This window comes from Balaenoptera physalus (genome assembly GCF_965194825.1).
Source record: "Balaenoptera physalus genome assembly, chromosome: 19".
NCBI lineage: Eukaryota > Metazoa > Chordata > Mammalia > Artiodactyla > Balaenopteridae > Balaenoptera > Balaenoptera physalus.
Window position 1 is genome coordinate 47,958,670 of NC_138900.1, and position 12,066 is coordinate 47,970,735.

Here is a 12,066-nt window from a genome sequence, read left to right on the forward strand (position 1 = left end):
TCCCTTCTCCGCAAGCTGTCAGAACAAGCCCACTTCTGTCACCCTAGCCCGTGGGAAATTATAGGAAGAAATTATACAAAGAAAGATGTCTAAAAGGAATAACCCATTGTCCATTTGGATGAACATTCCTCTCTCACAGCCCCAGGTGGAGGATACAATCCCTTCTTCCTGTCCATAGCTGACCAGATCGAGGATGGAGCAGAGAGGGCATGGCTCTCTCAGGTTCATATATCCATTCCCATTCTTATTCTCTCTCCCTCCTTCTCTCCTCTTTCCCTCCCTTTCACTTCCCTCCCTCCCTCTTTTGTTCCCTACTTCCTCCTCACTCTTTCTCTCCCCCCCACCCCATATCTGGAATTGCAAAACAGAGAGAGGAGCTGTCAGTTAGCAGTGACGGGGTAGAGCAGGTTTCCTGGATGCCTCCCGCCCATGCCCTCTAGGTCCTCACCTCTATATGCTGAAAGCTGCTTCTGACAAACTCCTGTAACTCTCCCTGCAGGAGCGTGCTTGGCCAACACGCAGAGGAAGCTGGAAGTGCTGAAGCTTAATGCCCCCAGAGCTGCCCCGAAAATGACTAGTGAGATGTGATATATAAATACCCCGGCTCTCTGGCTCCTTGTGTAGGCTGCCTTGGAGACACACACTCCACACTGATGGCCCAGGCTCCCCAAAGGGATTAGGCTCCAGTTGCTCAAGGTAATAACCTGCTTGATAACACATCCTTTACTGGCTGCCTTGCTCATTCCTTCCTCACAGTCTCACCCCCTTTCTGCTATTTCCTGGAATCACCTTCCAAATAAGCACTGGTACTCGAATTTTCATTTCAGGATCTGCTTCTGAAGTCCATCTCAAGGAGCTCTCAAAGATGAAGTAAGAGGTCATGGACAGACCCGGGGAAGCCAAGCTCTGAGCAAGCAGGAGAGGCAAAGGCAGAGGAGAGGATGAAAAGTCAAAGGCACAGCGGGGAGGAGAAGCCAGGGCAGCCACCGTGGCCCCCGGTCCCCAGAGCAGGCTCAGCTCCAAATGGCCCTCCAGGCCCAGGAGTCCTCATGGAAAGCCCTCTTCCTTAGAGACGCCAGAGAGAAGACCCGACCCTTGCCCCCCACAGAGAGCCTAATTAGATGGGCAAGCCAAACCAAGACAAAAGGAGGGCCAGCCAGGTGACATACCAGAACAATAGTAGCAGCTAGCACTTCCGGAACACCCCTGCCGAGTGCCTGGCATCCTCCTAGGCACTTTCCATGAGTTCACTCAGGAAATCCTCACAACCCTGTGAGGTCACCGTCATCATCCTCAGTTACTGATGAGGAAACCGAGTCACAGAGAGGTGAAGGTGAGTGACGTGCCACAGCTGTTAAATCTTAGGTGTCAGATATAGGCTCCAACCCACACGGTTCATCCCCTAAACACCAGGCTGGTCGACACAGCACTTGCTGCGGCACTGCCCTCCTTTTAGAGGTTGGGTTTTCATATTTCCAGAACATATTTCTCATTTTGAGAGGAACAAAAAAATGTTGCTATGGTCTCCAAAAGCTCCTGGCTCTGGACCTCTTTACTTCTTAAGTGGATTCGGTCTCAAGCGATGCTGGGTCCTGAAGAAGCTTGGATGGAGTCACAGTGAGGCAGGGGCGAGACTGAGGCACCGGCCCAACCCTCAGGCCAGAGCCAGGGAGAAGGACGCTCATGGAGCATTACACGGTGGACCGCCCTCCGCCAGCAACCGCATGCAACCACGTGCTGAGCACAGAGTTAGGGGCTTTCTCTGCTTTATAATTTAACGCCATCCCCTCTCTGCTGAGTACGCTGCACGAACCCCATTTCAAATCTGAGTAGGTTGAAGTTCAGATAAGTTAAGTGCTAAGCTGACCGGAGCCCCCTGGGTCTCTCTAACTCCAGAAACTTATATCCCTGCCCAGAGAATCTGGGCTGACTCTGATCTGGCTCTGGTCACCCAACGTGCTCCACTGGGTGGCTGGGACACGTGGGCAGGACTCTCCAGAGTGGGCCTTGGTGGCCAGCCATCAGCAGTGGAAGGACGCAGGGAGCTGGGCCCCCCTGCTGGGCATCTCCAGGGTTGAGGAGGGTCTCATAAACCTCAAGACTTGTCTCAGAGACCCATCAGCATCTACATTCATATTGCACCTCCCACCCCTCCCAGGTCTGCTCTCGTCAACCTAAGGCATCCTCTTCTGATTCTACAATAGGAAGCCTTGCTTGGACTCACCACGAATCCTCCCAAATCTATTTCTAGGCGTGGGTTCCTTCTGCTTCCTGCAGGGCCTGGTTTTCGACATTCAAAAGCCAGTAAAGAAATGAATGACAGGCAGAGGAGTGAGGTGGAAAGGAAATGAAGGGCAGGTAACACTGGTTAATGCTTCGACATTGTGTTGCCCCCTGAAAACATTCATTGTTAAACACCTGAAGTCTTCTAGCATTTAGGCGAAGACTGAACCTCAAATGTTGCTGCATTTTGAGGTTTCTTTTGGTGGGGGGGATGCAATTCCTCATTTTTCTTCTCCTTTAGACCCTAAAGGTTTGTGCTATTTTCCTTTTTCATATATTTTTTCCCCCAGAGATGGAAAACGTCAAGAAGGAACCTCAGCCAGACGAAGTCTGATTAGAAGTTGCCCCCACAGGAGGGGCTGAAAAGAAGCTTTTTAAGAAAATAAAAATAGAAAAAGCAACACTGGTGGCGTAGGCATTTTTGCCACTAAGAATAGCAGCAGTCAGCTTCGGGCTCCCCGGCCCTTCTTCTAAAGCTCATTGTGGTGGGAGCTAGAATCCATTTTCTGTTTCAATTGACGTTAATTTCATCCTGGCATATTTCAGGCCTCTCATCACCAGATGATTCATTGCTTCATGTAAGCGAGTACAATCAGCTCAAATATTTGTAGTCTTCATGCAGTTGCTGTAAGAAAACAGGGGACTGCGTGCCACAGATCGCCCCCTTGCCGCCCGTCCCCGCCCCGGGCCAACGTGTTGGGTGAGAATGACAGGCAGCGGCTGGTTCCTCTGTCCTCTTCCACTTTGCCGACTTAGGACCACACAAAGCATCCCTCCCCCTGGAGACCAGCAGCTTCTGGCGGGAAGATATTTTCACAAAGAGGGTTATGCTCCTGATAGCCTGGCCAGGAATGTTTCCAAGGGCAATTCAGAGGAAATGTTGGCAGACCTACCCTTCCATGGTTTTCTAACCTTTGTGTCCAAGAAACTCTCAGGGTATGTTTTCTTGGTGATAATCTTAGCATCCAAGAATCACCAGGCAGGAGGAGGCCTGAGACCTCTTCCTTGCCATCCCGGGGAGGAAATCAAAAACAGAGTAGACAAGGTTCATCAAAGGTTAAGTAGCAAGGGAATCAAGGTTAGAATCTAGATCTCCTGACTCATGGGCCAGACTACATACAGCTGCTCTTATTATTCTATAGGTTTTTAGAATAACTTTTTTCCGATTATTAAAAAGTATTCACGTTTACTATAGAGAATGTTCCAAATATGGAATATGCTCACTCCATGATCCCAGTCCTCAAAGACAGTCACCATCAAAGCCAGGTGCACAGACAGTCAACCTGTGCAGTCACAAAGGGCTTCGCACATACAAGGGTCCTGTGCTTGGTTTAATGGTCTCATGTTTGCCATCTTGAATTTCTTCACTTTTGAACAAGGGACCGTGTGTTTTCATTTTGCACCGGGCCCTGCAAATTATGTCCCCGGTCCTAATCACCACTGATATTTCAGCGCCTTCTCTTCCGGTGCCTAGCATCTTGCTACATCCCATTCATTCATTCCTTTGTTCATCCAACAAATGTTTACTGAGCACATACTACATGCAAATTACAAAATCCCATGAAAATATCATTGAGAGGAAGCCTTCCTTGATTGCTCTATTCCATGAACACAGACAAATGTGCTAGAATTGTTGCCCTAGGAAGATTAAACTGGCTGTCTGTGGAGAAAACACTGACTAAAACTTATCTAATTCTAAAACCAACCACCACACAAGGAAGAGGTCAGGCAGAGGGAAGAGGTCAGGCATGGTCTTTTGGCATCTATGGTCCCCTACTCTGCATGTCAACATGTGTGCAGTGCTCTGATAGAGGTAGTGAGGGCAGGGCTTGAAGGACAGACGGGCATTATTTACATGCCAACAATGGCTCAGAGAACTGACCTGTAGTTGCAGACATCTCTACAACCTAGTTGCAAGAAATAAGACCAGACTCCATCCAGTTCCTACAAAGGCCAACTCCACAGCCATGGCCCAAGCGCTTCCAGTGAAAAGCATGACATTTAGTAATTGCTCTGCAGACCCGGCTCTGTCCTGCGTTTCCCAGCATTTTTATGACCAGGGAGCGGCAAGGGATTTCTTTGCCCTAGAGTCTAGGGAAAGATGCTTTTCAAAGCAATGAAGAGCTATTTCCTCCAAACTGCAGGTAGAAAAGGTAAAAGAAAGAGAAGAATTACCCCCAATTACATGGTAGACACTGGAAATGCAGAGGACAAGCTCTGTAGGGTTTAAATGTTATATCTCCACATGAAAAAAAAAAAAATGAATGTAACCTTTCTTTCTCTGGACCAAAGGCATCTGATGTGGATGCTCCACATTTATAGCAATATATCCCACAGGATATTTGAAAGCTCTGATTTAATCTTTCATTTCTCCCCAACAAGGTGAATGCCTGAATTGAACCACTGCAATAAGACAGAGGTTCCAACTCTATAACTACGTGTTGCTCTGAGTCCATAAATATTTACTTGCCTTCCAGAGGTTCTGGGAAAGGGGAATGGTCAAAACTTCAATTGCCTCCTTGGTATCTGACCCCACTTATCTTGCTGTTGAACACCTCCAAGGGTAACTCTCAAGACCCAACGAGTTGAGAGAAAAATATCCTTTAATATAGACCCAGCTAACGTGAACTTCTCACCCTCAGTGTCTCCCTCTTGGAGACAGCCGCTCCCACCGTTTGCCTGGATTTTTCTTAGAGAAGCACCAAACTTGCCACTGAGAACATTCAAATCACACGGCTTTGACTGGGCTTGAGATAATTACTGGAGAATTTCTCCCGTAAGATACGTCTGCTGCTGCCAGTCTTGTCCCCTCCAATCCATACTCCTTACGAAGAGCAAAGTGATGTTCTAAAAGGCAAATCTAACCATGTGTGTAGAAGATGCGCCATATCCCCGAAGCTCACCCGAGTCAAGGGCAGCCACGATGGAAGGTGCCACGCGCACGTGCAGCGTCCCACCTCAAGTGCACGCTGTGATGTTGTTCTGTTTTTCTACCTCTGGGCTTTGTCTGGAGTCACAGAGTCAGCTGAACCCGTGATTGATTAAAAGTCATTTGACTGTAAAAATGACCATCACACAAGGGAGAGGCCGGGCAGAGAGAAGAAGGTCAGGCACGGTCCTTTGACATCTATGGTAATTTACTCTCCACGTCCACATGTGAAAAGTGCTCTGAGAGAGGCAGTGAGGGCAGGGCTCACAGTGCAGATGGGCATTAGTTACAGGCAAACAGCTGTACGTGCAAGGAATCATTGCCTCTGAGGGTAACCTTCAACTAATGACGGATGGGAGTCAGCGGATAAATGCCCCCTGCTTCCTATCTTCAGTGGGACAATTCTGGGGCACGTTCTACATGCTTCATTAAAGGATCCCCAGCAAGACGGAGATCTGCCTTGCCCATAGTTGGTACCAGCTCAACAACACACAGTTTCCACTGTTCTTCCTTCCCTGTACCATTTTTCTCACCCCTTCTGTTTCCTGGGATCACCTTCCAAATAGACCACATGCACCCAAGCGCTCATCTTAGGCTCTGCTGTCAGGGGAACCCAAACTAAGGTACCATCTCATTCTGGGCTTTAAACCCCTCAAAATCTCTTTGTGTTTAGGATAAAACTGAAGCTCCTTAGCTTAATGTTCAAGGCCTTTGTGGATGTTACTCCTCATTTGAACCCCAAATGCCAGCAGCACCTAGCTACCCGCAATTAAAACCATCACTCAGTTACACAGCTTCACATCTTCCCTCATGCAGAGTTCTCTTTTCCTGATTTCTCTGTCTGCATCTTGCTCATGCCTCAAGACTCTGGCTTCACACCTCCTCAGCTGGAAAGCTTTCTGCACCCGGATGCATGTGCATGGAGCCTTTTTCATAGCATCGGTATTTGCACCCCTGCCCAGCTCCCCAGGAGAATGTGTGTTCCTCAAGGGCAGGACTGGGTCTTAGCTTGTCAGTGGGGTCCAGGGCTTCATGCAGACCTTGGCATACTCTAGGGGCACTTAGACATTTCTAAAGGGCCATATAAAGCTCTTCCTTCTGTTCTCAGCTAGATTTGGTGTCCTCGAAGTATCCTGGGCATTGTTGGTCTTTTATCTGGACAACAAAGGGACTTTTTTTTTTTTAAGGAAATGGCATAAAGTAACTCATTCAAACATTTGCCGACTCGTCTGCCCTGCGAAATTCCCTCTCCTGGAGGGAGCAGGAAGGATACTGATGTCCCATCAGTATCAACACCCAGGCCAAGGCACGCAGAGATGCCAGGTGGAAGAACCTGAGGGCCTTGGAATGTCAGAGCTGGGCAAAACTGAGGATTATACAGCCCGGCCAGGAAAGGGACTTGATCGAAGAGACTAGATGCCCAGGCTCCAAACTCCCAGGCAGGCGTTCTTTCCACGCACCCACATCAACTCTCACAAACACTGAGTCAGAAACAGCCTGGTTGGGCCTTGGCCTTAGCCTTTTCTAGCAGGTCAGGATGCAATAGCTTCTGAAGGGTAAGGAAGTAGGGAAGCAGTACTTCAAGGAGAATAATTGTTCTGAACACCCCAATTCAAGCTGATCTGGCAAATTTCCTCAGAGGAATGAGGATGCTCTTCGTAGAACAAATCTCAAGGAGAAGAAAAACCAGCAAGGGTAATTGAGTTGATGGATCAGGTTTTCTAGTATGTGCTCTGTATTCTAAATATTCTCCCTTATTTTCTTATTTCTATACGTACAGTCCTTTCCTCACTGTGCATTGCGCAAAATACGTGATTGTGAACTTGGTGAAGTAGGAAAGGCCTTGTCTAACTCATTTCCATTTCTCCAGCATTGACTCATTAACCTTGTCCCCACCTTAGACCAACAGAGGAAGTAGTGAATTATGTATGTAGCAAGGCAGATGGACAAGTGGACAGATGATGGATGGCTGACAGATGGAGGGACAAAGGAATGGGCGGCTGGGTGAAGGCGTGGGGTCTCGCTTTAGTGCTTCCCTTCCTGCCCTGCTCCTTCACGACCTCTTCTCTGCCTTACCACCCCAAAGCCATAATCCTTTACCTTTTTCCAAGCCTACTCTAAATACAAGATCTGATTGGTTTCTTCAGCAGGTAGAGGGCCTATATGACCCAGAGATGAGGCTCTCCTCATCTCCTGGAGAGATGGCTTTCTTTATATCCTTATCATCCCCCTGGGCCAGTCCTCAGAAGTCTGTGACGTGTCAAAGGCCATCACCCGGACACCCTGCTGGAGAGCAGACCTGAGACCCTTTTGAAGGTAGAAGTCCACTCTGGGCCACGTATGAGCTTGTGACCCATGGTCAGATGCCGACCTCCTGAGGCACTTTCCCAGCAGATGCAGATTCCTCCTTTCCCCATCTCCCCCCCATTCGTTTTAGCATTTTGCATAATGTTCATTTCCATTTCCCTAGACAGTTCCCATCATGTTTATTTCAGGAACTCCAGCAGTCACTGTTAATGTGACCTACATATATTTTTTTTTGATGTCCTAGGTGTTCTCCAATTATCATTAACCCAGTATGTTTTAAAACCAGTATTAGAAGAAGAAATTATAGGAGGGAACTAGTTTTGCTTCTTTCCAATCAACAGGAGGAAATAATAAGGGATTCAATCATGAGCTGAGAAACCTGCTTCCTAAGCAAAAATCCAGAAGAAAAATTGGCCACTTGGGAAAGAAGGAAGCAAAAATTTCTTGATCCCCTACTGTGTACTAGATATTTTCACCTGTTATTTCCCACAATCCTCATAACATCTTACAAAGTAAGTATCAAAATTTCCACTTTTATAGATGTGGGAACTGAGGCTTAGAGAAATTGGAAATATTCCTGAGGTAAAAAGACTAGTAAGTGCAGAAGCAGAGGTTTGAGCTATGCAAGCAAGCTTTGCAGGTCCATAAGCTGGACCAGAGGTTGCCTCTGGCTAGGTCTGACCACTACATCACACCACCACCTTTGCAGAACAGCATCCTGTGGCTTGAGAGAAAGCAGCCATGTTCTTCCTTGGCCTTGCCCCCTCAACATCTCCACGGAACACAGTTGATTGGTCCTGGGTTAGACATTCAACCTAAGTTCAACCAATCTGATTGGTCCAGGGTTGGACACTGAACTCAAGCCCAATCAATCTGATTGGTCAAGGATTGGACGTTCAGCCCAAGCCCAACCAATCATAGTCTTTGTCTCTGGGATTCTTCACATTGGAACCAGAAAACAAAGCCAGACCCTCTCTGATATCTGGCAGCGGCAGAAGTGAGGCTGAGACATGAAGGCCAGGAGCAGAGGGCAGACATTCACAGGGGAAAGTGGAAACGAAAGAGGAACAGAGAGATGGCAGAGCCCCTGCCGTGGGAAGTGCCCAAAGCCCAGCTGCATCTTCATTCTTCCTGTGGTTTGCTTGTTCAACCTTACCTTGCCCATGAGCCAATAAATATCCCTCTGCCCAAGCTGGCTCTAGTCATAGTTTAGCCTGGAAGAACCAAAAAGAATTTGGACTAATATGAAGGTCCTGTGTGTACATTTCCTAGTCCTTGGCTGGAGATGGGATAAGTAAAGGGGGGGGTCAGACTGAGCCAAGGATGTCCCTTAATTCCATAACATGAGGGAGATTCACTTGAAAACCTTTCCATGCCTGAAGAGTGACTACTGGCTTCTAAGGAATTTAAAGGGCTGGTCCCAACTCAAAACAGCGCAGGATATGAGCAGGAGCAGGGAGTGGAGAGATGAGGCCGCTTCACAGCCACAACGCAGCCCACACGCCACCCCCCTTCCCTCAGCCTCCGTCTCACCATCTCTAGAATGAGACAGCTGACTAGATCAGGCTTTCAGCCACTCACCTACTGCCCTCACCATGGGAGCCAGTGTTCACACAACACTTTTTTAAAAACGGGTTCATTTTGCTGTCTTTTATCTGTGAATAACGGATTCGATGTGCCAGCCGTATTTTTCCAATACATATTAAAATGCATAACGACTCAAATGAAACACGTTCGACTGTGTGCCATGCAAATCCCCTCGGGTTCCACACTCTGCAAAGTCACAGAGCAGACAATCTCTAAGAAGCCGACGACTGTGTCTTGGAAGACAGTGATAGAAGGCCAGTCACTCAGTGTTCATTCAACCAGCACGGACAGAGTCCCTGCTCCAGGCCAGCCCCACTGAGAAGCTGCAGCAATCCATGCAGTGTTAGCTGACAGGAAGGGCGCATTTACGATGGCCTAGACACTGTACTGAGTGCTTTATAGCCGTTAGCTCATTTTCATCCACTGAAAACTCCCACGAGGTAGATATAACTAATTTCCGAATCTCAGAACAGTGAATTATTCATCACTTAATCCGAAAGCCAGTGTGTTAGTTTTCTGTCACTGCCCTAACGAATTGTCACAAATTTAGTGGCTTAAAACATCACACATTTATAATTTCACAGTTCTCTAGGTCAGAAGTCCAACGTGGGTCTCAACAGGCTAACATGAAGGTGCCAGCAGGCTGCATTCCTTTCTGGCAGCTCTAAGGGAAAACCTGTTTCCTTGCCTTTGCCAGCTTCTAGAGGCCACTGCAGTCCTCGGCTCATGACCACCTTCCTCCATCACAAAAGCTAGCACCACAGACCGCATCCTTCTCATGATGTCATCTCTCGGGTTCTCTGCAGCCAGAAGTACTTTGCTTTGAAGTACTCCTGTGATGAGATCGGCTCCCCTGGATAATTCAGGATCACCTTCCCCATCCCAAGCTCCTTAACCTTAACCACATCTGCAAAGCTTCTTTTGTCACTTAAGGTGACATATCCACAGGTCCCAGAGATTAGGATGCGGACATCACTGGGGGTTATTATTCTGCCTATCACAGAGAACAAGGGGCACACGAGATTCAATCCTTTATCCCAGGGGTCCCCAACCCCCAGGCCTCAGACCGGCACAGGTCCACGGCCTGTTAGGAACTGGGCCACACAGCAGGTGGTGAGCGGCAGGCGAGCGCACAAAGCTTCATCTGCCGCTCGCCATCACTGGCATTACAGCCTGAACCCTCCCCCGCCCCCCGCACCTGTGGAAAAACTGTCTTCCACGAAACCGGTCCCTGGTGCCAAAAATGTTGGGGACCGCTGCTTTATCCCATGGTCTTAACCACTACCTCAGAGAGAGGCAGCACTCAAGGGGCTGCTGGCTTAGCGAGAGATGGACGAGTGACAGAGAAAGCACGCCTGCCTGAAACTACAGTCCATGCTGTTTTCTTGTTTATTGTCTCTTTAACTTGAATGTAAACTCCATAAAGGTGGGGATTCTTTGTTTTTCTAATTTAATTATTTTATTTTTTAGACAGCAGGTTCTTATTAGGTATCTATTTCACACTGAAGGTGGGGATTCTGATGCCCTGTACTCAGCTGTATCTTATCACCCAGAGCCGCACTAATACGGTGGCCACAAGCCACACTGAACACTGGAAATGTGACCGGTCCTAATTCAAATGCGCTGTATGTGTAACATATACACCAGATTTCAAAGACTTAGTATGATAAAAAGAATTAAAACATCGTTATTAATATTTTTGTATTGATTACACGTTAAAATTGATAATATTTTAGACATAGGAGGTTAAATAAAATAAATTATCAAAATTAACTTCATCTTTTTCTTTTTACCTCTTTTAATGTAGCTACCAGAACATCTAAATTACATATGTGGCTCACATTGTCTTTCGATTGGATAGCACTGACCTAGAAAAGTACTTGGCACACAGCAGACACCCAGTCCGTACCGGATGAGTGAACAGAGGGGTGAAACAGTGTGAGAAAGTGGGGATAAAACCGGCATTTTCAGGACTTCCCTGGTGGCGCAGTGGTTAAGAAACTGCCTGTCAATGCAGGGGACACGGGTTCGAGCCCTGGTCCGGGAAGATCCCACATGCCTCGGAGTAACTAAGCCTGTGTGCCACAACTACTGAGCCTGCGCTCTAGAGCCCGTGAACCACAACTACTGAGCCCGTGTGCCTAGAGCCCGCACTCTGCAACAAGAGAAGCCACTGCAATGAGAAGCCTGTGCACCGCAAGGAAGAGTAGCCCCTGCTCACAGCAACTAGGGAAAAACTGCACGCAGCAACGAAGACCCAACGCAGCCAAAAATAAATAAATAAATAAATATTTAAAAAAAAAAAAAACTGGCATTTTCAAATGTGCAGTCTGAGTCAGGGAGTCATGGGCTTCAAGCCCCAAGAGGCAGGCAGTGGACGTGACATGGATTCACACAGTGAACCAGTGTTTCCTGAACACCTAGCAAGAGTGAAGGTAAAATTTAGTCTAATCATCATGGTAGAACCAGTGAAGGACTGGTTGTAGGCTAGGAAGTGAGGTGGCTGAATTTCTGTTTGAGAAAGCGGGTTCTTTATGTGAGCTACAAGGCTGGATGGGGAAGGGGCTTGAGGAGATAGGGAATCATGCCCCTTTGAAGAGGAAGTAGTTAAGGAACAACATGAAGCGGCTTACAGGACAAAAGGGAGGGGAGGCTTTATGTATTTCAGAACCAGCTGGGTGAGAAGCACTTACATGGGATTGGGTAAAACTGTAAACGGAAGGATCACAAAGACAGGGAACGTCTCTGTTCTGCCCACTAAGGGTGAAAGAACAAAGGCTCTCGAGTCCAAAGTGGGGCAAATCGAGGGCAGACAGCAGGAAGGAATGTTTCATCCTAGAGATCATGAGGCTGGAGGCCGCTTCTGCAGAGATGACGTGGATGCCCGGGAGCCGGGTCAACGCAGCGCTGGGCGGTGGGTTCTGGAAAGGTCAGCGCCAACCTGACCGAGAGGAGAGAAC

At 47.9% G+C, this 12,066-nt stretch overlaps 1 protein-coding gene and 2 long non-coding RNA genes across 3 annotated transcripts in view; 2 read left to right on the plus strand and 1 right to left on the minus strand.

The window, feature by feature from the left end:
* Positions 1 to 12,066, minus strand: part of LOC309649477 (uncharacterized protein) — a 664,470-nt gene that overhangs the window by 407,244 nt on the left and 245,160 nt on the right. The gene's annotated exons all lie outside the window — the stretch shown is intronic.
* The window catches only part of LOC309649497, a 431,245-nt gene that overhangs the window by 290,004 nt on the left and 129,175 nt on the right, over positions 1 to 12,066 (plus strand). The window lies entirely within an intron of this gene.
* LOC309649495 overlaps positions 1 to 12,066 on the plus strand; it is a 151,833-nt gene that overhangs the window by 52,547 nt on the left and 87,220 nt on the right. The window lies entirely within an intron of this gene.